The 22,898-nt window shown below is 34.8% G+C and overlaps 1 pseudogene; it reads left to right on the forward strand.

Moving 5' to 3' along the window:
* The first annotated feature begins 196 nt into the window (after nt 1–196).
* Nucleotides 197–13,910, forward strand: LOC142636262 (topless-related protein 4-like; annotated as a pseudogene).
* The last annotated feature ends 8,988 nt before the right edge of the window (nt 13,911–22,898 follow it).

Genomic DNA, 22,898 nt, shown 5'->3' on the forward strand with positions numbered 1-22,898 from the left:
CATTAATTTTAATAATAAATAAAATTAAAATCTATAACAACTTATCGCTTAAAATTTGTAAAATTGAAACCATTTCCCTTTTTATTCACCTTTTTATGCATAAGTGGGTCACTTGCTGTGAGAGAGAATTTAGGAAGAGAGGGAATATATATATATATATATATATATATATATATATATATAAAGCAGAGTTCTTATCATTGCTGCTCATTTTCATTCGGTTTCAGTTTCTCTTCTTCGCTCACTCTCTCTTTCTCTCAGTCTTCTTTCGCTGCTACTTTCTCTCTCCAACTCAATTCAACCAAGCAAGGTGTGTGTATATATATATACCATATATTATGTATGTATGTAGGTATGCATGTATGTATGCAGGTATATTTTGTATCAGTGTGTGCGTATATGATATATGAGTATGAATATGATGATTGTGAGTGGTTTTGGTTTGGAATTGTGGGAATCGGAACCCTAAATTGTGTGGTTTTTGTTGTGATATTAGGAATGATCGGTTAGTTTACTTAATTTTTAGGCGGGTGTTTGGATAGGAAGAAAATATGTCTTCGTTGAACAGAGAAGCTGTTTTTCTGATACTTCAGTTTCTGGACGAAGAGATATTCAAGGACACTGTTCACAAATCACAAGTATGCATTCTTTTTCCTGTCTATTCTGTGTTGTTTTCTTTTCTATGCAAGTTTGTGTTTTCTTGGTTTTCAGTTTTCACTGGTGCCAAATGATGAGTATAGTGAGATTTTCAAGCATTCAGTAATTTTTTTTATTGTTGGGCTCGCTTTGCTTTGATGCTGATTGTGTATTTGGGTATGTGTGTGTGAATGAAGGTTGGAGAAAGAGTCGGGGTTTTACTTCAATATGAGGTATCTTGAGGAATGTGTCAGCAATGGTGAATGGGACGAGGTGGAGCAGTACATTTCTGGGTTTACTAAGGTCGATGATTATAAATTTTCAATGAAGATTTTCTTCGAGATTCGAAAGCAAAAATACCTTGAAGCACTGGATAGGTAACTTTCTTCTTTTTTTTTTTTTTTTAAGTAATGTAAAAATTGCTAATGCTTTTTTGCACAAAATGAATTGTGTATCGCTAAGTTTTCAGGGAATAATGACTTTGTCTAAGTGGTTATTCTTATCCTTTTTGGGTTTTTGTTTTTGTTTTGCAGGCATGACCGTGCTAAAGCTGTGGAGATTCTTGTGAAGGACTTGAAAGAGTTCTCTAAATTTAATGAAGGGATTTTCAAGGAAATGACACTGCTTCTAAACTTGGGAAACTTTAGGTATGTTGAATGTTTCTTGGTGAAACTATATTGATAGGTTATATTGTCGTGTGTTATGGGATTTGTGGTCTAAGTTTTCTCAAAGTAACCTGTATTATTAGACATTGAAAAACAAGGAAGGTAGAATGGTGCAATGGGTTCATTATTCTGTATCACTTGGGTTGATTTGTTGGATTGTAACACAAGGATTCCTGGAACTCACAGGACAGTTTTTTTTTTTTTTTTTTAAAGAAAATATTGAATAAAAAATCATAGAAAAAGCTTAAATGTAATGTGCCTCGTGGAAATATTTTTTGGCTTGAACTTGTTTAAGGTGCATTTTCTGTTGGTATTAATTAATGAAGAGCACATCTTTAGGTGTGTGTTGATTCACTTACATTTTTTTATTTGGAGTTTTTGGATTGTAGTGTGCCTCCCTATACCTTTTATAACAAAGATTAATAAAAACACACAGCCATGCACTTCTTTAGGTAGCATAGAGTACTAGTACCAATTATCCAAAGAGTGTATGTATCTATAAATGTTTTCTGTTTTTATTAGTTTCTTCTTGTGGCTTAACATTTGAATTTTATCTAAAATATTGGTATGTATTAAAGTATTAGATTCCAAATAGTAAATCCAATGTTTGATCTCGAAGGAAAAAATGTTATTGAAAATGATACTTTGAAACCAAAAAAAATGAGAAGAAAAGAGTGTTAGATTATGTATTTTTGGTTGTTGATTGTTCAGTTTCAGCTTTTTCTGGTAATAGTTTAATATGGAAGTTTTATTGAAAGACACATGCATTGAGGTGGTAGGGAGGATGTAATGTCCTTGGATTTAATGGAGTTGATAGCTTACCAAGATTAAGGTCTTTTTGAGTTACAAATCAAGAGCAAGAAGTTAAAAGTAGATGATATTGGTATTTTCATGAATTTTTTACTATGTGAAGGTCAAATATAGAAGGGAAAGACAACAATGTGCTAAAACACAAGTGAGGATGCTAAAGAGACTATGGATATTTTTGAGATGTGAATTTTGATTTAGTGTTATGCTTTGTCCCTGTTAAAGAAAATAGGAATATATATTATGGTTTTACCTTGTATTGTATAGGTGGTGAGCAGTCTCTACCAGCTGTCCCTTTCAAGGGTATTCTTGTCCTATTCTATTCACCTTTTCTATATAAGGAATGAATAGTATGAAGACCGTGGCAGAATTCCAGCGCCTCCTTTCTATGCTTCTATGAATCATTTATACATACATCATTTATTAACATGGTATTAGAGCCCTAAGTCTTGTGCCTTTGATTCATTTGGGGATTCCTTTTTTTCTTTTTTTCCTTTCATTATCTGTCTATGTTTAGGGTCCTTTCCATGTTGCCTCCAATCGGTTTCAGTATTTTGTTACCTTTGTAGATGACTACTCTTGAATGACTTGGTTGTTCTTAATGAAAAACTGTTATGAGTTGCTCTTATAAAAAAAAAAAAATCGTTCTATTTTAATGTCCATCTTTCAATTTTTTTTGCAAAGAAATAAAAATTAATTTGGTCACAAAATCTGTATCTTGCGATTCAACGGTGCCAACGAATATGTCTTGAAGACATCCTTTACCTTGTATCTTTTTACAAAGGCATTGTCAACCTAACTACTTGTCCTCACATGCCCCAATGAAATGGTGTTTCTTAGTGAAAGAATCGCCATTTATACATGTCTCAAAATCTGTTCCTCCTCCTCTTGGCAAACATATTTGTCGGTTGTAAATGGGTCTATACCATTAAGTTTCACCTTAATGGCTTTGTTGATCACCTTAAAGCTTTTTTAGTTGCCTAAAGGCTATACATAGCCACATAATATTGATTATGATGAGACATTTTCTCCAGTGGCCAAGATCTCTTCCATCTCTGTTCTGATATCCCTTGTTGCCAACCATGATTGATTGCTGTATTAGATAGATATCAAGAATGCTTTTCTTCATGGTGATCTTCTTGAGGAAGTCTAGATGGGGCAACCACTGGGGTTTATCTCTTAGGGGGAGTATTATAGCAGTGTTTGTAAATTAAAAAAGGCATTATGCAGTTTCAAGCGGTCACTAAGATCTTGGTTTGGAAAGTTCTTTGAGGGAGTCTCAAGCTTCAGCCTCCATCGCTGACAAATGGGTCATTAAGTTTTCCACTTACATATTGATGTCAGTTACATGCCGCATATTGTCTATGTGAATACTATAGTAATTACGGGAAATGATTCTGATGGTGTTACTTGATTGAAACAATTCCTGGAGCAAAATTTTCACACTAAAGACCTTGGTGAGCTCCTCTACTTATTAGGTATTGAGGGGTAAAATCCAAGCACAGCACCAGTTAATCTTGAAGGATATATGTGGTTGATATCATTGAGGAGACTAGATTGTTGGGTTCTGGCCCTGTGGATACTCCTATGGGCCCAAATCAGAAACTCTTAATGTGATAGGGAAATGTTTTCAATCCTAGCTGACACCGTTGCTGGTTGGGGAACTAACTACCTCACCATCACAAGGCCGGATATTTTATTTGTTGTTACCGTGATAACTGATAAGTTAGTTCTTAGAAGCCTTGTGGGGGATCCTGTATTGGGATGCTAGTATTCAGATATTCTGTAACTGAAGAAAGCCTTAGGTCAGGGCATATTATTTATGAATAATACTCATCTTAAGGTAGAAGGTTATGCCAATACAAATTGGGCAGGATTACCTTCAGAGAGAAAATCTACCATGGGATATCCCACCATGAGAGGGAATCTTGTGACATGGAAAACTAAGAAACAAAATGTATTTGCTCAATCGAGTGCATAAGCATAATATAGAACAATGGCACATGCTACTAGTGAACTAACATGGCTAAAACACTTCTTTTAGGATTATGCTTCACAGTACCTACCTATTCCAGTATCCTGTGATAACCTAGCTGCTATACACATTGCTTTCAATTGTGTATTCCATAAGAGGACCAAGCACATCAAAGTAGATTATCATTTCATTCAAGATAAGATTTTAGCGGAGACATAACTACACCATTCTTGCCCTATTTTATTCACCCTTTCTATACAAGGAATGAATAGTGTGATGCCTATGGCAGAATGCCAGCACCTCCTTTTTGTGCTTATATGAATCATTTATACATCATCAGTCCTTAAATACAACTTTGCCTAGTGTCCATTGGGAATTCTACCAAGCTTAGACACATTTGGTGGGGTGGGATAAGCTGCATGCGCCTATGGCGAATGGTGGTTTGGGAGTAAGGAGATTAACTACTTTTAATAAAGCCTTACTAGGAAAATGGTTATGGTGGTTTGGGGTTGAGGAGATACGGCTTTGTAGAAGGGTTGTAGCTTTGAAGTTTGGGGAAGAGTGCGATGGTCTTCCAAGCTGGGTAGGGATGTACATGGGTGTGGTTTGTGGAGAAGTATCCAGAAAGGTTGGGTGGTTTTTAGCAAAAATATTCGGTTTGAGGTAGGGGTGGGGGATAGAGTGAAGTTTTGGACAGATTGGTGGTGTGGGGATTTATAACTCCAATTGACCTTCCCAGTTGTGTATGGGATTGCTACTAATAGAGAGGCATTTGTGGCCTCTTCTCTTGAATGGTTGGGGATAGAGGAACAAAGAAGTTGGAATGTTCATTTAATTCAAGAACCAAATGATTGGGAGAGGGGTGTTGTAGATGAATTCCTTTGTACTTGGGGATATAATTTACCTCCAACTGAGAATGGAGACCGTATGAGATGGAAGTTGACAAAGAATGGGGATTTTGACATCCGCTCGTTTTATAATAAGCAATGAGGTCCCTTGCCCATTATATTTTCTTGGAAAGGTATTTGGAAGGTTAAGCCTATTCGGCGTGTTTCTTTTTTTGTTTGGACCGCAGCTTGGGATAAGATTCTTACAGGAGACAATTTACGGGGTAGAGGCCTTGATATTGTTGACTGGTGCATTATGTGTCGTTGTAATGGGGAGACGGTGGATCATATTGTGAAAAAGCTTATCGGTTGTGGAGCTTAGTTTTTAGATCTTTTGGGATTTCATGGGTCTTGCCAAGATCGGTTGCAGATACTCTTTTTGGTTGATTGAATTGGTTTGGGAAGCACTCTTCTAGTATTTGGAATTTAGTTTCATTATGCCTAATGTGGTGTATTTGGAGGGAGCAAAATTGGTGAACTTTTGAGGACATGGACAAATCCGATGACCAGTTGCTTGCTTCTTTTAGTGGTTCCCTTTTTGAATGGTTTAGGGCTTGGGGACTCACCTCTAGTGATTCTCTCCGTTTGTTCCTTAGTTCTCTCCTTTGTAATTAGCTTTTCTTGCCTGTTTGTTATTTTTTCTGAAATCTTTGGTCTGCCTTATGCATTTTTTGCATGAGGTAGCTTTTTGAATATACATCCTTCTTACTTATTTTTTTAAAAAAAGATTGTATAAAATAAATGTTTACAAGATGTTGTGTCCTTTTTGGACTCCAAAACAAAATGGATTGTTCTAGGCTTGTTACTGTAGCTTTTGAGCAAATTGTACATGGGGTTAGATGAGGGTACCAAGTGTTGACCTGCTTGGAAACAAGTTATCTACAGGGAGAAAGAAAAAATGAGTCACAGTTGTGAATTGTGATTTGAAATTAATTTGTCAAAGTGTGCGACAAGGAAGGGATGGTATATGATACTGCTACATCTTTATCTATCTATTTAACTTATCTATCTATCAAGCTTGATGAATTTCATTAAATAACAGAGAATCTAATTTTAGACGTATACCTCTTGTTCCTGCATTCATGTACAAATCTACATTATCCCCCTATCCCTTTTGTTATCCCATCATCATTATTTCAATTTTTTCCAAAGAGAGCATTCAATAATTTAGTATTCAAATAAAAAGCTATTACTTTCCAAAATTACACCCAGCACCTTTTAAAAGATGTTATTCAATACTTTTCTGCCTTAAAATAAGGCTTTGTTTGTTTCAGCGTAAATATTTTCCAATATTTTTAATTTTTTAATTTTTTTTGTATATGCTGGATTCAAAGAAAGTGGGACTTATAGCTTAATTCTGATATATGAAGCTTCATGCAAACATTTGTCTTCTTCAGGGAGAAGGAGCAGCTATCCAAGTATGGGGATACTAAGTCAGCAAGAGCTATAGTGCTTGCTGTGCTAAAAAAGTTGATTGAGGCAAATCCACTTTTCCGTGATAAGCTTCAATTTCCCACCTTAAAGAACTTGAGGCTGAGGACATTAATCAATCAGAGGTAATTAAAACAGTCTCCTAAATAACTATTTATGCTTTCCTTCAATAGGAATGTCAAGTTTTTGTTGCCTTCTCTGATTGTTTCTATTGTTATTCTTGTTATATTGCAGCTTAAATTGGCAGCACCATCTCTGCAAGCGCCCAAGGCTCAACCCTGACATCAGAACCCTTTTCGCGGACCACACTTGCTTAGAATCACCTTGTGCTTATCTTCCCGTAGCAATTCTAGCGGATTCCATTCCAAAAGTTAGTGCCTTACTGCCTTTCCTCCACTAGGTGTTAATGGTGTAAGTCAAATATAATAAGTTTTCTATTTTGGGGATAAAGGTGTTCTATATTTATCAACAATATTACCTGGCTGTCTATTTGTTTTAGCCATTTCAGCCAGCACAATCACATGTTAAACCTTTCATTGGGACCTCAATGTGTTTTTCTCTTGTCCATTTTTTTAATTCTTTATATTCATTAGAATGGAGATAGCCGAAGCCTGCCAGATGCAAAATTAAAATATTCTGATGAAGAGATATCTAAGGCTTGGAAGCTGACTGAACTCAACAAACCATCTCAGCTTCGTTCCTTGCGGCTTCCTGACTGCCACTTGCCTGTAAGGGTAAGTATATTTTTCCTAACCCCCATTGAGGTTAATATGATGTAATTCCTCTCTTTTTCTACCATCATTCTGCATAATTTGAACTTTAGTTTTCTAGGTAGTTGGGCGACTTTAAAAAAAAAAAAAACTTTTTCTTCCAAGGCAGGGGTGTGCCAAAATATTTCCATATTTACTTCTATATTTCATTGAAAATAATGATCAGATTAAGTTTTTCCTATGATCATTGATGACTATGTACTAAGAGTGTGAGGGATCTTGATCCATTTATTTGGGGGGTGGGGGAATCAATGCTTACATGATTGCATATTGCAGCAAGTTTAAGTCCATTTTGTTAGGATCATTTTGGATTGTTTGTGAATGGTTTTTCTTTTGTATTATTAATTGATGACATATCTTCTTGTCTGGATTAGTATAGTACTGTTAGTGCCACAGTGGATCACATGCAAGCAACTTTAGTGGAGGGTGTATTCATCTCTTGCCAGATAATGTCATACAGAGTGCGGCTGCCCTCATACTCATGTTTTGCTAGTCAAGTCATAGACTAAGTTTTTTAATACATCCATGATCCATGCTTTGATGAAAATTTCATGGAGATTCTGTGGTTGCAGGGCACTAGTACCATCCATTTTAACCAATTCTATTTTTGTTGCACCTTGTTTGTAGACTGTTACATAAATGTGCACTTCAAGAAATTAAATTGTTTCTGACCTCATTCTTATAAAAATAGTTGTTTCTGACCACATGGTTCACTGACACTGTATATTGTGCCTCAAAGGCCCTCAAAGCCTTGTTAGTGTTCTCATCATCTTACCATTGCTCTACAAAGCTTAATATGCTGTTTTGTTTATTTTTATTTTTTGAAACACTGTTATGCAGATTATAAAAAACTAGATGGATGGGAAGTGTTGGATTAATGGAAGATGTTATGTTTTAAATTGTCATAGTTTTGATGTGTGATCAGTGATAGAGATGCTAATAATTACCTTACCAGTCTTCCTAGAGCAGGTCTTAATGCAAATTTGTTTTGTATAAGTGTTGCCCATTTCTCCCTATCGATGATCTTAGCACTCTAGGATCAAGTGTTGTCCGTTTGATAGTAGGTCATACACATGGTTATTATATATGTTGGTTATCTTTGGTTTTATAGACACGAAGTTTCTAGTTTATTTTTTCTTACAAAAAAATTTGGAACAATTTACATTTTAAACCTTGTACTTTAGGGATGACTTCAAGTTAAATCCAATAGTTTCGAAGTATTAAATAATTCTATAAATTAAACACTATAGTTTTGTTATTCTTAAATTGAATCCTATACTTTAGGGTATGATATTAAAACTTTAGGGTTTGATTTGAAATTAGCAAAACAATAAGGTTTATTTTGTAACAATCTTATACTTTAGGGTTTAATTTGAAACCTTGAGACTATTCGATTTAATTTGAAACTACCCTTAACATATATGATTAAAATTTGATTGGCCCAACAATTTTTTCAGCTCTGGTATCATTTTGTATTTCCAGTATGTGTTTTATTTAGGCTCATGGACCTATCATATTCTGAAATTAATTTCCAAAAAATTAATTCTCTGACATGGTAACCCATCCTGTTCTTATTGTTCATATTTTATTTTAAATATAGATAATCACTTATTGATTGTGTACTTTGAATATAAGTCTATAGCTTTTGAATTATAAGCCTGTTGGATCATTTTCAGGCTTAAACTGGCCAAACTGATGTTTAAGTCTACCTAGCGGTTATTAAATCATATACTTTAGTCTCCTTTTTCAATATTATAGAAATTTTTTTTGTTTGTATTGTTTCAAAATAGGAACTTATTTCAAGTCCATGGGTCTGTATTTGTCTACTGTCAATCATGTCCTGGTTTAAGTTTACTATCCACTTCCCAGAATTCTTAAGTAATGTTTTTGAGTTAATGTTCTAAAATGGAGAGGAAGGAGGTCAAAGAAAGAATCCCTCAAGTTAATTCTATAATGTTTTTTTTTCCTCAATTGTAACAGTTCCTTTTCCATTTCAGATTATTGGGTTGACATATACACACATGGGAGGGGCCATTTTGGCATTAGCATTTAATGCTGTACACAAACTTTGGAAATGGCAGACAAGTGATGGGAAGGTATGGATGCCTTTGTTATTAAGGGCAGCATGCCCAACTATATTGTTATTGTAATACACTTAGCACTTTACTAATGCTTCGCTTATTGTAGGCAACTTCTAGTGTGCCACCACAATTGTGGCAACCGCCCAATGGAATATTAATGACCAATGATATAAGTGACACACGTCTTGAACGTGTTGTTCCATGTTTTGCTCTTTCGAAGAATGATTCTTATCTTTTGTCAACGTCTGGTGGAAAATTTTCCCTTTTTAATATAACTACATTCAAGGTAATGTCATTTAATATATCTAGTACCTTTCTAGGGGTCAAATTGCCTGGAAGGTTTATAATGGGAACACATTCCGACTTTTTTACTCCCATCTTTAAATGAACCCAAGCATTTGTTGTGCAGACCATGACAACATTCATGTCCCCACCACCTGCGGCAACATCTGTTGCTTTCCACCCAAATGACAACAACATTGTTGCCATAGGCTTTGATGATTATTCGATTTATATCTACAATATCAGAATTGATGAGGTAGTAGCTTGAACAAAGACCTATATTATTCAACCAACATGAAATGTGTTTATGAAATTCTAAATAGTGACACTTAAAATTTTTTATGTGATATTTGGACAGGTCAAAAGCGAGCTCAAAGGTCATCAGAACAGAGTAACTGGCCTAACCTTTTCTAATGTTTTAAATGTTCTTGTATCATCAGGAGCTGATGTTCAGGTATGTTCTTTAAAAATTGTGAAATGAATAGAATCTCTCTCTCTATGAGCTTGTGTGTGCATGCTTGTGGGGTGTACTTGCATGAGTATATACCTGTGAGTTTCTATGGTGAACACAAGAGGCTTAATTAATGGAAAATAACATTTAAAGCTGTCATTTTATGATTCATAAATGTGTAAACTGCCTGAGGGCCTAAGAGGCAATGGCCCTGTACCTTTTTTATTTTTGAGTTTTTCATATTTTAGTACAACGTCACCTTCTAATATATTACTATTAATATGTACTGGGCTGATTTTTCAACTCTATGTCTAATTTGACATGACATATTTGCATATAATATTTTATCGAATTTTCCCTTCTTTTTTTTCCTACTTTGAGTTTGTTCCTTTACTTGTTTTTGTCTACTGTCTCTTTTGTTGTACTTGATTTCCAATCTCATCTTCTTATGTGGCTTCCTATGTGTTTTTAATTTTATTTTGGTGCTTCATTTATGGTGATCGTTCAAAGTTGAATGCATTATTTGTGTTTACAAATTGCACTGAAGTGAATTGACCAAAAGAAATTTTATGTGCACAACAATAAAGATTGGGTGTTTTACAAATATTTTCCCAAGTAATACAACTGACTTTTCCTGTATTATATATTTGGATACACATAAATTTTAGTCTGGTCATTGTCCATGGATTTATATTAGAAGAAAGAAGCCAAAGGTGAGTCAAGCGCGAAAATTTTTTGGCATGTTGGTGTCAGAACTCTTGTCTGGAATTTTTGTTTCATGGACGAGGTCAATTGTAGAATAATGTTAATAATTGTAATACTTTAAGCTGAATTTATAATGTGATAATTAAAGCTGAGGTTTCCTGAAACTAAGAACAACTAGTCAAAGTCTACAGAAACATTGAAGCTTTTAATTTTCTGAAGAATATTTCAGGAGAAGGAGCTTTAAATTTTATCGATATCTATGCTTATGTTCAGTCTACATGTCTGAATATAGAGGAAAAAATTATTGATTCTGTGAAAGTTCTATCATAGAAAAAAAGCATGTCTGTTTGGAATAACATTTTTTTTTTCATGTGCTTTATATCGTGCTTTTGGTTTTTTGGTAGTATGAGATAATGCAAACACTGGCATCTACTGTACAGTTTTCTCAATTATTTTTGAATCTCTTTTATAAATCATTGCAACCAGAGTATATGCTTCATCAAACTGTAGGTTTATTTTAAGTTGAGTATGTAGCTTGACGCTTATTAAGATGCGTCATGCAAGCTTCCTGTACTCAATTTTCCAGAAGGTGTAGTTTGATGCAGTTAATTTGATGCCCTTAATCCCTTATGGCCTGTTTGGAAGTTTAGAGAGGGAGGAGAGTAGAGGGGAGTAGAGGGGAGGGGAGGGGAGTAGTGGGGAGGAGAGTAGAGGAGAATGATTACCCTCCACCTTGTTTGGATGTTTTTATAATTAGTAAGGGGGAAGGGAGTAATTAGCCCTTCCCCTTGTTTTTAACATTGTAATTTTATAAATATAATAAAGGTAAATTAGGTAATTTACTTTATCAATAATTTTATGTGCTCTACTCTCCCTCCAAATCTCTCCAATTTGGGGGAATTAAAAATGAGGGGTTGGAGGTAGTTGAAATCCCTTCAAACCCCTCCCCCTCCTTCCTTAAAAAACTCCCAAATAAGGTAATTGAATTACTCCCCTTCCCTCTACTCTACTCTCCCTCCTTTTTTAAACATCCAAACAGGCCATTATTCATATGAAGCAAGCATAATGATGTGGCTGAGTGTGACTGGATGATGTGGCCATAAGGTGGCAGAATCAAGACACTCCACTAGGACTAACTGTGTGGCCAAGTTTACTTTTCAAGCAAGGCTATCTTTTAGAACATGTGATCAAATATTTTAACTGTGTGCACGATTGATTAGGATTAGACATGTGCTTAATTGATTTAGACATGTGGGATAAATGTTGCGTTATGTATAGCTTGTAATTATTTTAGCATGTGACTAATTCATCTACATATGCTTATGAGTTAGTTTCTTTTTATTATGTTGTCCTAACTAATTCGTTGGTGTATAAATAGCAATGTTCAGCCATTTTAAAGGAAGCTTTTTGACATTGAATGAAAAATTACGTCTTTGAGTCTCATGTTTGAGGCTGAGAATTTTTCTCCCTCCTGAGCTTGAGATGCTTCTTCCTCACTATCCACCCAATCAATGAATCAAAGAGTTTCTCACTTTTAATATGAAGCATTCTATTTTCCACTGCATCATAGTTGCAGATGCAAGAAATCAGAAATATTTTTGTGTTGTATCTTGATTTTACTTGGATGGGTGACTGACTTGAAGAAATGTGCCATATTAATACATTTTTATTTTATTTTATTTTATTTTTTGTGTACTGATTCCAGCTGTGTGTTGATGCTTGTTAAGAAGCATCATGAAATTCTAGTGTACTTAATTTTTCATTAAGGTGTGGTTGCAAATGCTAGAAATGAGAAATATTATTGTATTATGTCTTGATTTTATGTGCATGGGTGACTGAATTGAAAAAAATTGCAATATTAATTTTTATTTTTATTTTTTTGGTTTTTGGGTACTGATTTCCAGTTGTGTGTGTGGAGCATGGATGGATAGGAGATGCATACTAGAAAATTCTTGTATATTCCCCATGGACGAGAATCATCATCTCCTCTTGCACCAACCGGTGTTCAATTTCACCAAGATCAGATACATGTACTGGCTGTCCATGAAACTCAAATAGCCATATATGAGGCACCAAGGTTGGATTGCCTTATGCAGGTCTGTGACTGTGAGGCATAACTAGCAATTTCGATTGCAACACACTGAACATTGGAAGACACAAAACATTTTTTCTGAAAATATTTTATGCTGAAAAAGAATGGAGCCAATATCTCCTATGTTGAAAATAGCTCTATAAATGCTCAAATCTGCATGCTTTTTATGGAGGGAAAACCGGTTATTTTTTTGCATCACCGGTAGTTAGTTATGTTGAAAATACCTTGGTATTAATTTTTTTTTTATTAATAAATTTTATTGGTGACAGTGGTTTCCTCCAGAATTAAGTGGTACAGTCACAGATGCTACATATTCATGTGATGGCCAGTTAATCTACGCAAGCATTAAAGATGGTAGTGTGTGTGTCCTTACTGCCACAACCCTCCAACTGAGGTCTAGGATTACTCCTGCTGCATATATACCTCTTAATCCCAGGTGCGCCTTGATGTTGTTCATAACTCTTAAGAACTATATGGTTTATGGGTGCTTGTAATCAAAGTAAATTTATATACTCCACAGTTTGCTTTCTTCTAACTGATGCTACTGTTGGTTATCACTAGGGTTTATCCAGTTGTTATTGCAGCTCATCCGTCTGAACCTAATCAATTTGCAATTGGACTAACTGATGGTGGAGTACATGTTATTGAGCCCCCAGAATCAGGGGGATGCTGGTGTGTCGCACCTCCACTCGAAAGTGGTGTTGGTCCTAGCGTCAACTCTGCAGCTGGTTCAGGATGATTCAGGGCTTTAACTAATGAGCATGCATAGTAATGCACAGTAATGCACACATCAATTTTATAGACCCTTTTTTATTCCAAAAGGGAACTGCAAATATTTAGGCTTTTAGGTGCTCAGATGATAAAGCTTTCATCAACCGGTGGTTTAAGACTAGAAATTCTTCCAAGGTTCAATACATACAAAAGAAAATGTACAGTAGTGTTGATATTACGATAGAAGAGGCATAGAGGAGAGATGTTATTAGGGCAGAGGGAGACATATTTACCTCTTAAAATAATACTGAATAATAATCTTGAATGTTTAGGAACTCAGCAAAATTTGTCATGATAGTGGAAGGTATTGATTGAACTTTTTAACTTTTTAACTTATTTAGTTATTCCTTTCTATCAGCTTTAATTGGTCAAGCACCCTCTATACCTATTTGCTTTATGTTTGTGCAACCACCATGTTTTGTACATTTGGGATTGCAGTGCTGCACTCTTCGAATTGATGAATCAATCATCAATGTCCAATGTCACGAATGTGTAAAATGATCCAAGGCATGACTGGTTCAAACAAATCTTAGTTTAAGAACGAGGGTCATTTTGTGTGGAGATGTCTCTGGTCATTTTGGCGAGGGAAAAGGAAAAGAAAATTGATTTCACGCGGAAGGAATACGACTTTTCTTTGGAGTTTTAAAAAAAATGAAAAGCACCAATTATATTCACCATTTTTCTTCATCATTCTCTTGGGGAAAAAAAGAAAAATACAAATACATGTCACAAAAAAGTTATCTTATATTCACCATCTTATTGTCAAGAGTCCCGTCAGTTAATTGGTTAATATTTTTTGGTATTTTTGATGAAAACATTTAGAATTTAAATTATCTTTTCCTTTATTGTTACTATCGGATTATACAAAAATAAATAAAAATATTATAATGAGAATGAAGCTATATAAATATATTATAGAGACAATACAAATATTTGACTTAAATTGCATTTTGTACTGTAAATGTAAAATCTTTAAAATTCTTAATTTTGTATGACAGTTGCCTATTGATATGATTAAAAGTCATAATGTAGGAAGTTATTTATATGAAATAAAATTATATAATGTTAAGTCTCAAAGAAGAAATTGAATTAATAATCTTTACTTTTAGTGTTAGTTAACTTTTTTTTTTTTAAGTATTATATTTTTTCCTCAACCACTTTTATTTAGGAGAAATGTTAAGATCACATAAAGTTGTACAACTTTTGTCATAACTCACCATGTGGTGAGTTATGAGTAGTAGAGATGTGATGATGGGTTCATGTAGAAACACATCTCTATTACTCACGACACGCCACGCCACGAGTTGTGACAAAAGTTATATAACTTTGCGTGGTCCTAACATTGCTTATAAATGTGTGTATATTCACAGACGTGTGTATTTATATATTTACGTGTGCGCACGTGTTGCATAGTTTTTAGTGGTTATATAAGTGTAATGCTAGCCGGTTATTTTAGTGATTTTTTTTTTTTTTTTTTACAGATTGACGCTCAACTCAGAATGGTTAATGATCTTGCCTTTTCAAATCGAAACAGACAACTATCCATCATAAGTTGCGGAGAGGACAGGACTATCAAGGTTTACTTGGCATATTCTTTCAGAATAATAACAAGGTTGGACTCCATTTGTGAAAGCTCATTTCTGTGTAGGAGTGGGATGCTGTCACTGGTAATAACTTGTACACGTTAGCAGGGCATGAAGCACCAGTTTATTCTGTGTGTCCTCATCCTAAGGTTAACCTTCCGATTCAGTTATTTTATCTGCACTTTTGGTGGTTGACAGTTTCTTTAATTTTTTTCTTGAGAGACATCCAAGGCTTGTTTCTCATGCCTCAGCTAGATTTTTAGGCTGAGGCTGTTATTCATGGTTAAGAAGCTTCACCTAAATATTCTGGTGCACTTATTATACGCTAAGGCTTTGCTTGCAGAGGAGGCTCATGCATTAATCAAAACAAGGAGTAGCAAAAAGAGTTGGAGGAGAAAGATTTCTTTCTTCCCTTTATATGTTGCTTTTGTTTTCTCGAATTTACATTTCTTTTTTCTTTTTTCCATTTGAAGTATTTTCTATGATTTCATTAATAATCCTTATTATTAATATATATATATATATGTGTATATATATATGTGTGTGTGTGTATATTGCAATTTACTAAAAACGGCACTATTCATTCCGTCCTTTTCCGTTAACCTTTGAATTTTTGTTTAAAAAAAAAGGGGAAATGTGAAGCTTTTGAGTTGCAACTTGGTCTCCCCCCTCCCCTATTAGTGTGGACTTGGTTTAGATCAATCAAGATTTTCTTTCTTCCAACAGTTCATCATTTCAGTGGATATTGATACGATAACTGCTGTTCAAGAGTTGACTATGTCGCTTGGGGCCAATCTTGCACGAGAATGGCCTACAGTGCTGACGGGACACGGTGGTAATGATGTTTTACTACTGATCCATATGTTTATTTCCTTCAAATTTTCACTATGATTGGGTGATTGCTCATGTTTCTTTTGTGTGCATCATAAGCTATTCATATGTGGGACTAGCAATGGAGGAGAATCATACCTTGTGGAATGGAATAAATGTAAGGAGGCTATCAAGCGCGTATATCATGGTCTTTGGAAGCAATCTGTGGGGGTTGTGCAATTTGATACAATGAAAAGCCGGTTCCTGGCTACTGGTGGTGAGTCTAAAATAAAATTTTGGGACATGGATAAAGGTAACATCTTGACAACTACTGCTGCAAAGGGTGGATTACCGGTAATGCCCATGGAAGCCCTTTTCTTGATGTGCTTGGCATTATTTTGAAGCTGTTTTTATAATTAAACAATTTTACCTTGAATATCTTTTAGGTTTCTCCTTGCATTCAATTTAGCAAGGAAGGGGTACTTCTTGCTATATCAACAAGTGAGAAAGGAATCAAAATACTTGCAAATGCTGATGGTGTACGACTTCTGCATTCTATTGAAAATACTTCTAGAGTGGCTCCTACAACTATCGCAAAGGTTCTAGTTTCTTATAGCAGCAGTTCTCCAGATACAAAACCCAATGAAGTGGAGAAATCTAAGGTTTGTAAGCCAACAGAATTCAATCAACCATCTCAACTTTGTTCCCTGCGGCTTCCTGACTGCCTCTTGCCTGTACGGGTATGGGTTCCCCCCTTCTCCCTCAACCTCCATTGTAGTTAATATGATATATTCTTGTCTCTTTTTTTACCATCATTCTGAATAAATAGAACTTATAGTTTTCTAGGTATTAGGGCCACCTCTTTCTCCTTGTTATCATTATTTTTTTTAGGTGAATAATTTGTTTTCAAGACATGAGTGTGCCAAAATATTTCCATATTTTCTGCTATATTTCATAGAAAAGATTCATCAGCTTAAGTGTTTACCATGTTGATCTTTAATGACTATATACTAAGGATGTGAGGGGTCTTGATCCTTTTCTCGTGGGGAAAAAATCGATGCTTACATGACTGCTTATTGCTACAAGTTTGAGTCCATTTTGTTAAGGTCATTATGGATTTCCTTTGAGTGGTTGTTTTTATGTTATAATGATTTGATGAAATATCTTCTTGGCTGGATTATTATGGTACTGTCAGTGTCACAACGGATCATATGCAGGCAACATTAGTTGAGGGTGTATCCATCTCTTGGAAAATAGTGTCATATCAAGTACAACTGCCCTCAAACTTATGTTTTGCTTGTCAAGAAATGGACCAAGTTGTTAGACCGTAAGCTATACCACTTTGCCTCAAAACCAGTTGGTGATTAGGGAGACTCACTCAAGTTTTTCATGGAATTCAGAATTATGCCCTACGAGCATGTTTTTAGAGTGGTCACAAGGAGCTGAATTATGGTCCCCTCAACAATTCCCCCACGTGATAACACTCTCATGACTTGAACCATGACCTTTGTACCTCTTGTCAGACCGTTGCATTACTTAGCCTTAAAACCAATTGGTAATAAGGGAGACACTCAAGTCATATATGGCAATTCAAAATCATATCCTGCGGGCTTTTTTTTAGAGTGGTAGCAGGGTGCCAAATTGAGGTCCCCCTAGCACAAGTTATTTAATATATCCATTTTCCATGCTTTTGATGAAAACTTCATGGAAATTCTGTGGTTCCAAGGCATATTTGCTATTGATGAACCAGTGTGATATTTGTCGTACCTTGTTTGTAGATTGTTACTGAGAACTTCAAGAAATTAAGTGGTGTCTAACCACATAGTTACAAGCAGTGGCGAAGTTAGGATTTGAACTTTATGTTCTTCCCCACAAACAAACCAGCAAACTCAGAAATTTTCTTGAGAATCAAACACACAAAAAACCCAAAAAATTCAGCTCAAAAACAAAATCATAAATCTCAAAGCCCTCATTTTCTCAAACCCCAGCAAAATCATCAAATCCCAAAGCCACAAGCACAAAAAGTTCAAAACCAGAAAATCATCAAAACCCACAAGCCACAACCCACACTTCTTCAATCACCAAACTCACTTTGAAACCCAAAACCCCACCACCACACTTCTTAAATCACCACCCTCATTCATTCGGTTAATCTTCAACCAAAGCACCACCTTGAACTCATTTCAACTTCACTGGTTTCGCATTAGGCTACCGCCAGCCATGCTGTGGCAACAACTGAATCAATACAAGGTCAATCTGCAAGTCAAGACCCAAATCCACAAGTCAAGATCCAAATCAATAAAAGGCTGATCTGCCTCTTGATGGAGGTGGAGGACTAGCCAGAGCGATGAGGAAGACGATGCGGCGGTGGAGGGTGTAGAGCTGAAGGCTGAAGCTCTCTGGTCTACAAATTATTCTGATTTTGATTTTTGGGGTTTCAAGGGAATAATGTTTGATTGGCTTCAAAATGGTTCAGATTTGGGTTAATCTAAAAAACAACTTGGCTGTGGGCTACGGCTATGTATGTGGGCTTTGGGGAATTTGGTATAGATTAGGGTTATTTTCTTTCTGCCAATGGTAATTTTTGTTGCTTAGTGTTCTTTTCAATGTTATGAATACTATTTCGGACCCCGTTTCTGTTTATCTAGTGGAATGAAATATTTCGGTACCGGACAATTTCAGCTACCGTTTCAGGGTGTTTCAAGGTTCCTAAAAAATAATTTATATATATTCTTGTACAACATAAAATTGTCAATTCAAAGAAATAAATAACTAAATATCAAATAATACAAAATCATTTAGTCTTAACTCTTAAGTCTTAAACATCAATATAACATCACACAATAAGAAGATTTACAAGTCAATAACTAAATATCAAATAATACAAAACATTTAGTCTTAACTCTTAAGTCCTAAACCTCAATATAACATCAAACAATAAGAAGATTTATAACAAGTCATTACTCGTTACATAAGTCCATAATAACTAATAAGCCAACAAAGTTTATAACATAGTATTACTCCTCCTCCTCATCATCATCCATGAGAAAAGGATCAAATTCGTCATCAAAAGAACTCCCACAAGAACTACCAGGACCCATTTGAAGATTTGTCAAGCCAAGTTCATTGTTGTTGTCATCATCAACATCAATAGTTTCAAGTTCATCATCCTCTTCCACATTCACTAGGGCTCTTGGTTCATTAAGACAATCCCAATTTATGCCATCTAGATTAAGAAGTGCAGGTTTTTTAGCCACCCAAACTCTCATCAAGTCAAGTGCAGGTTCTTATTTGTTGAAATTTCTTGTGAATATTGTTGTTTGCTGTGATTGTTTGCTGTGATGGGGTTTTGGGTGAGTGGAAAATGAGAGTTTTTTTTTTCTTTTTTCTTTTTTGGGTTTTAGGCTCTGTTTACTGTATGGTTTTTGGGATTTTAGTTTTTTTTTTTTTTTGAGTTTCTTTGGTTGCTTTAAAAATTTCCCACCAAATAGAAAACTAGAACTAATTTAGTTTGAGTCACAACTCTAATTTCCCACTCCTATCGCCTTAAGTGCTAAAAAATTCACGAAACATGGACAACTTACTTTACTCGAAATTCATATTAATATGTGAAATTCAAGGTGTGTTCGGATACCGCTTATTTGCTGAAAACTAAAAACTAAAAACACTGTAGCAAAATAATTTTTAAATGTGTGAATAGTGCTGTAGAACCCAAATTAATATTGAAATTTGTGTTTGGATAACTTTTGTGGGTTCGTGAACAGTGTCATGGGACACACATTTTTTCAGCAAAATGCACAAACGTAGACTTATTAAACGCTATCCAAACTCCACCTAATTTGTCATGTTCTAGAAAGTTATTTAAATATCAAAATATAAAAGAAAAGGAAAACACCAAAAAGAGCAACAATAGAAAAGAAGAAGGCAACAAGTGTATGTTTTAATTTGGGGAAGAACATGAAAAACAAGTTTCTTACCCCAAAAAAAATGTAAAAATGTTTTTAATTAAATTATTTTTTAATTTAAATTTATTTTATTTAAATTTTCTAACATGTTTTTTTAAAAAATTAAAATGCTGACGTGACATTTAAAAAATGCTATTGCGAATTTGGACAGCTCGGGGCCAAGGGGCCTGGGCCCTGGCTCAAATTTTTTTTTTTGGTTAGCTAATTTTAGAATTTTTTAGGGTTAGGCCCCTCTTTTCTATAACCTTGGCCCCCTTATCCAACAACCCAGATAGCCTAGCAAGCCCAACTAAAAGAAAAACTAAAAGCCCAATTCAAACCCACGGTTACAACTTAACCTTATTCAGGAAAAAAAAAAAGAAAAAAAGAAGAAGAAGAGATAGGATTCGTCAAGAGAGAGAGACCGAGAGACTAGAGAAGAGAGCAATGTGAGTTTTCAATTTTCAAAAACAGAGTTTAATGTCATTTTGGTTATTACTTTCGGATTCATATCTCGTGCAATACCTTAAATCTCAGCCATAGATTTAATCTAATGCTCAGAAAATTAACACGTCATAACCCACGCTGGCAATCTGCGTGCTTCAATTTCTTTCCACTCTCTTCTCTTCTCACTTCGGCAGTTCAGCTTTCCCAAATTTGAATTTCAAAAAACAAAAAACTCTCTCTTGGAATCCATGGCCGAATCTCAGTGGGCTTCAGCTCGTCCCACACCACCACCACCACCACCACCGGTGATACTTCCCGGTCTAGTCTTCTCCTCTTTCAAGGTTTTCTCGTAGCTCCCTCTCTTCTCATTGCACCCACACCAAGGTTGTCAAAATCGGGATCCTACGTGAGATCGTTGAAGGTAGGTGGGATCGTGAATCGTAAGATCGGATCGTAAATCGTAAGATTCTACATATTTTCAGATTTAAAGCAAAAAACACATTGATAATGACTTTGTATGTTGAATAATTACATAAATTTTAAATTCATCCACAAAAAACTAAGATTTGCATCATATGATATTTATACTAACGAAATAAATATATTTAAGTTTTGATCCAATGTATTTAAAAAGTTCAATAAATGTTTAAAAAGCAACCAAATACCAAAATATTTATCAAAACATATGGAAAATATTTTCCAAGTTCTAAGTTCTAAGTTCCAAGTTTGAAATCCAAAATAAATTAGCAAATGGAAACTAGCTAACTACAATATGAAATCCAAAAGTAAAATGAATATTAAGGTGAAGTGAACATTTAATTATTCTCATTCCAAGGTTCTTATAACTACCGTCCTAAATTCCTAATCATCATCACCCATTTCATCATCTATGTAGACATTATATATTTGTATACTAGAACTATAAAAGACATCAAGATACAATGTCACACTCAACTATTCAAGTTACACCACTCAATAATAATTAAAGAGCATACTCAAAAAAATCAATCAATCAATATACAAATACAAGCATAGCTGATAAAATTATATATATATATATATATATATATATATATATATATATATATATATATATTAGTAATATTAGGAGATGAATAAAAAATGTAGAATCAGTTTCCTAGTAAATATATCTAAAACCCAACTCTCATGACATGAACATTATTACTTTTGATGATTTAGGATAATAGTTCACACCTCACAAGGTCTTCTATAAAACTCTAGTGTTTGGTTGTAGAAGGGGAGCCACATATATTCATGTTAGAGTTTGTAACCGCTAGAGAAATTGCTTGAAAGATTAAACTCAAAATTGTTGCTCGCGATTTCTAAACAGTATGGAACTTTCCAAAGAACATATATAAAGACACATTATTATAGAAGTCTAAATATTTTATCACTAATCAGCAGCTATAAAATGATCAAACAAACTCAATAAAAAATAATTAGATAAAAAAAAAACCCAAAAATTTATGTTGTTGGTAGGATCGGTAGGATCCTATACGATCCTACACGATCCTACATACGATCCTAGTATTTTTACGATCCTAGTGCGATCTTAAACGTTTTGATGAGGTGGGATCGTAAAATCGTGCGATCCTACGATCTGGATCGCGATTTTAACAACCATGACCCACACCACTGCCGTTGGCGGTGCTTATTACCGGTGTCACCACCACTAGTGGCTACCGGGTTTCCCTCTCTCCCTCTCAAATTTATTCTCTCTTATTTTTCTTTTTATTTCAGTTTTAATTATTTTGATGACTAGAGATGTATGATTTTGTTTGGGTTTGAAAAATGGGGGGTTTTGGGTATGGCTGAATGTGCTGCGATTCAATATCTGTTTGATGGTGAGCTTGTGTGTGTCAGATATGTGTTGTGGTTATAGCTTTGGTTTGGATTTTTGGGTTTCAAATGAACGGTGGTTGGATGGGGGGTTTACACTTTACAGACTTGGGTTAATGTCAAAATGGGTTTTGATATGAGTTTGTTTTATTGTGTAAATACATGTCATTTTGTGCGTGAGTTATTGAGTGAGTGAAATTTTTGTTCTTAAGCGTGCTTAAATTAGTGTAAACACATGGAGTAGTTGAGTGTAGATCTTAAAATCTGGGTATGTAAACGGTAAGTTCTACCTTGTTTTTTTTTTTTTTCTTCTTCCTTTGCTTTGATCTTTGTTATTGCTTTGCTTCTTTATTGTTGTTGTTGCTGTGGCCTTTGAGTCCTCTGTTATTGTTGCTGAAGGTGTTTGTTGAAATGCTTCATAGAGTTTTAGTTTATCTCTTTCTATTCTGCCTTCTTTTTTCTTTTCTTTTTGGATTTTTATGTTAATGTGATGCTAAAACTGTGATCGTAAATCTTTTGGTCCAAGTTGTAGTAATGTGCTTTAAGTTGCAAAAAACAAACAAAAATGTGCTTTTCAATTGTTAACAAAAAGAGCGCTTGATATGGTTTCTTACTCTGGTGTACAGGGACGAAGTGGTCAAGTTTAAGCTACTTTTGCAATTTGTTGATGTGCAATCTTATAGCATTGGTAGAAGGGAAGG

This window comes from Castanea sativa, chromosome 5, assembly GCF_040712315.1.
Source record: "Castanea sativa cultivar Marrone di Chiusa Pesio chromosome 5, ASM4071231v1".
Lineage (NCBI taxonomy): Eukaryota > Viridiplantae > Streptophyta > Magnoliopsida > Fagales > Fagaceae > Castanea > Castanea sativa.